This window comes from Doryrhamphus excisus, unplaced genomic scaffold, assembly GCF_037039965.1.
Source record: "Doryrhamphus excisus strain RoL-2023G ecotype Guam unplaced genomic scaffold, RoL_Dexc_Guam_v1.1 HiC_scaffold_29, whole genome shotgun sequence".
NCBI classification, from domain to species: domain Eukaryota; kingdom Metazoa; phylum Chordata; class Actinopteri; order Syngnathiformes; family Syngnathidae; genus Doryrhamphus; species Doryrhamphus excisus.
In genome coordinates this window covers 125001-128464 of record NW_027621867.1, presented here as the reverse complement: position 1 = coordinate 128464, position 3464 = coordinate 125001, and positions in this window count along the sequence as shown.

The window sequence follows — 3464 nt, the reverse complement described above, 5'->3', positions numbered from 1 at the left end:
AGCTTGCAGCGGCGTTTGGGCGCACCTCCAGGCCGCCTAGGGGCTCCAGGCCTGTCGGGTGCGCTTTTAAACTGGCCCCGTTGGGACTTTGTCACTTTTTCCCCCCTTTTCTTGACACACTGGGTACTCTACTGGAGCTTGCAGCGGCGTTTGGCCGCACCTCCAGGCCGCCTCGGGGCTCCAGGCCTGTCGGGTGCGCTTTTAAACTGGCCCCGTTGGGACTTTGTCACTTTTCCCCCTCTTTTCTTGACACACTGGGTACTCTACTGGAGCTTGCAGCGGCGTTTGGCCGCACCTCCAGGCCGCCTAGGGGCTCCAGGCCTGTCGGGTGCGCTTTTAAACTGGCCCCGTTGGGACTCTGTCACTTTTCCCCCTCTTTTCTTGACACACTGGGTACTCTACTGGAGCTTGCAGCGGCGTTTGGCCGCACCTCCAGGCCGCCTCGGGGCTCCAGGCCTGTCGGGTGCGCTTTTAAACTCGCCCCGTTGGGACTTTGTCACTTTTTCCCCCCTTTTCTTGACACACTGGGTACTCTACTGGAGCTTGCAGCGGCGTTTGGCCGCACCTCCAGGCCGCCTAGGGGCTCCAGGCCTGTCGGGTGCGCTTTTAAACTGGCCCCGTTGGGACTTTGTCACTTTTTCCCCCCTTTTCTTGACACACTGGGTACTCTACTGGAGCTTGCAGCGGCGTTTGGCCGCACCTCCAGGCCGCCTCGGGTCTCCAGGCCTGTCGGGTGCGCTTTTAAACTCGCCCCGTTGGGACTTTGTCACTTTTCCCCCCCTTTTCTTGACACACTGGGTACTCTACTGGAGCTTGCAGCGGCGTTTGGCCGCACCTCCTGGCCGCCTCGGGGCTCCAGGCCTGTCGGGTGCGCTTTTAAACTGGCCCCGTTGGGACTTTGTCACTTTTTCCCCCCTTTTCTTGACACACTGGGTACTCTACTGGAGCTTGCAGCGGCGTTTGGTCGCACCTCCAGGCCGCCTAGGGGCTCCAGGCCTGTCGGGTGCGCTTTTAAACTGGCCCCGTTGGGACTTTGTCACTTTTCCCCCTCTTTTCTTGACACACTGGGTACTCTACTGGAGCTTGCAGCGGCGTTTGGTCGCACCTCCAGGCCGCCTAGGGGCTCCAGGCCTGTCGGGTGCGCTTTTAAACTGGCCCCGTTGGGACTTTGTCACTTTTCCCCCTCTTTTCTTGACACACTGGGTACTCTACTGGAGCTTGCAGCGGCGTTTGGCCGCACCTCCAGGCCGCCTAGGGGCTCCAGGCCTGTCGGGTGCGCTTTTAAACTCGCCCCGTTGGGACTTTGTCACTTTTCCCCCCCTTTTCTTGACACACTGGGTACTCTACTGGAGCTTGCAGCGGCGTTTGGCCGCACCTCCAGGCCGCCTAGGGGCTCCAGGCCTGTCGGGTGCGCTTTTAAACTCGCCCCGTTGGGACTTTGTCACTTTTCCCCCCCTTTTCTTGACACACTGGGTACTCTACTGGAGCTTGCAGCGGCGTTTGGTCGCACCTCCAGGCCGCCTAGGGGCTCCAGGCCTGTCGGGTGCGCTTTTAAACTCGCCCCGTTGGGACTTTGTCACTTTTTCCCCCCTTTTCTTGACACACTGGGTACTCTACTGGAGCTTGCAGCGGCGTTTGGGCGCACCTCCAGGCCGCCTAGGGGCTCCAGGCCTGTCGGGTGCGCTTTTAAACTGGCCCCGTTGGGACTTTGTCACTTTTTCCCCCCTTTTCTTGACACACTGGGTACTCTACTGGAGCTTGCAGCGGCGTTTGGCCGCACCTCCAGGCCGCCTAGGGGCTCCAGGCCTGTCGGGTGCGCTTTTAAACTGGCCCCGTTGGGACTCTGTCACTTTTCCCCCTCTTTTCTTGACACACTGGGTACTCTACTGGAGCTTGCAGCGGCGTTTGGCCGCACCTCCAGGCCGCCTCGGGGCTCCAGGCCTGTCGGGTGCGCTTTTAAACTCGCCCCGTTGGGACTTTGTCACTTTTTCCCCCCTTTTCTTGACACACTGGGTACTCTACTGGAGCTTGCAGCGGCGTTTGGGCGCACCTCCAGGCCGCCTAGGGGCTCCAGGCCTGTCGGGTGCGCTTTTAAACTGGCCCCGTTGGGACTTTGTCACTTTTTCCCCCCTTTTCTTGACACACTGGGTACTCTACTGGAGCTTGCAGCGGCGTTTGGCCGCACCTCCAGGCCGCCTCGGGGCTCCAGGCCTGTCGGGTGCGCTTTTAAACTGGCCCCGTTGGGACTTTGTCACTTTTCCCCCTCTTTTCTTGACACACTGGGTACTCTACTGGAGCTTGCAGCGGCGTTTGGCCGCACCTCCAGGCCGCCTAGGGGCTCCAGGCCTGTCGGGTGCGCTTTTAAACTGGCCCCGTTGGGACTCTGTCACTTTTCCCCCTCTTTTCTTGACACACTGGGTACTCTACTGGAGCTTGCAGCGGCGTTTGGCCGCACCTCCAGGCCGCCTCGGGGCTCCAGGCCTGTCGGGTGCGCTTTTAAACTCGCCCCGTTGGGACTTTGTCACTTTTTCCCCCCTTTTCTTGACACACTGGGTACTCTACTGGAGCTTGCAGCGGCGTTTGGCCGCACCTCCAGGCCGCCTAGGGGCTCCAGGCCTGTCGGGTGCGCTTTTAAACTGGCCCCGTTGGGACTTTGTCACTTTTTCCCCCCTTTTCTTGACACACTGGGTACTCTACTGGAGCTTGCAGCGGCGTTTGGCCGCACCTCCAGGCCGCCTCGGGGCTCCAGGCCTGTCGGGTGCGCTTTTAAACTGGCCCCGTTGGGACTTTGTCACTTTTTCCCCCCTTTTCTTGACACACTGGGTACTCTACTGGAGCTTGCAGCGGCGTTTGGCCGCACCTCCAGGCCGCCTCGGGGCTCCAGGCCTGTCGGGTGCGCTTTTAAACTCGCCCCGTTGGGACTTTGTCACTTTTCCCCCCCTTTTCTTGACACACTGGGTACTCTACTGGAGCTTGCAGCGGCGTTTGGCCGCACCTCCTGGCCGCCTCGGGGCTCCAGGCCTGTCGGGTGCGCTTTTAAACTGGCCCCGTTGGGACTTTGTCACTTTTTCCCCCCTTTTCTTGACACACTGGGTACTCTACTGGAGCTTGCAGCGGCGTTTGGTCGCACCTCCAGGCCGCCTAGGGGCTCCAGGCCTGTCGGGTGCGCTTTTAAACTGGCCCCGTTGGGACTTTGTCACTTTTCCCCCTCTTTTCTTGACACACTGGGTACTCTACTGGAGCTTGCAGCGGCGTTTGGCCGCACCTCCAGGCCGCCTAGGGGCTCCAGGCCTGTCGGGTGCGCTTTTAAACTCGCCCCGTTGGGACTTTGTCACTTTTCCCCCCCTTTTCTTGACACACTGGGTACTCTACTGGAGCTTGCAGCGGCGTTTGGCCGCACCTCCAGGCCGCCTAGGGGCTCCAGGCCTGTCGGGTGCGCTTTTAAACTCGCCCCGTTGGGACTT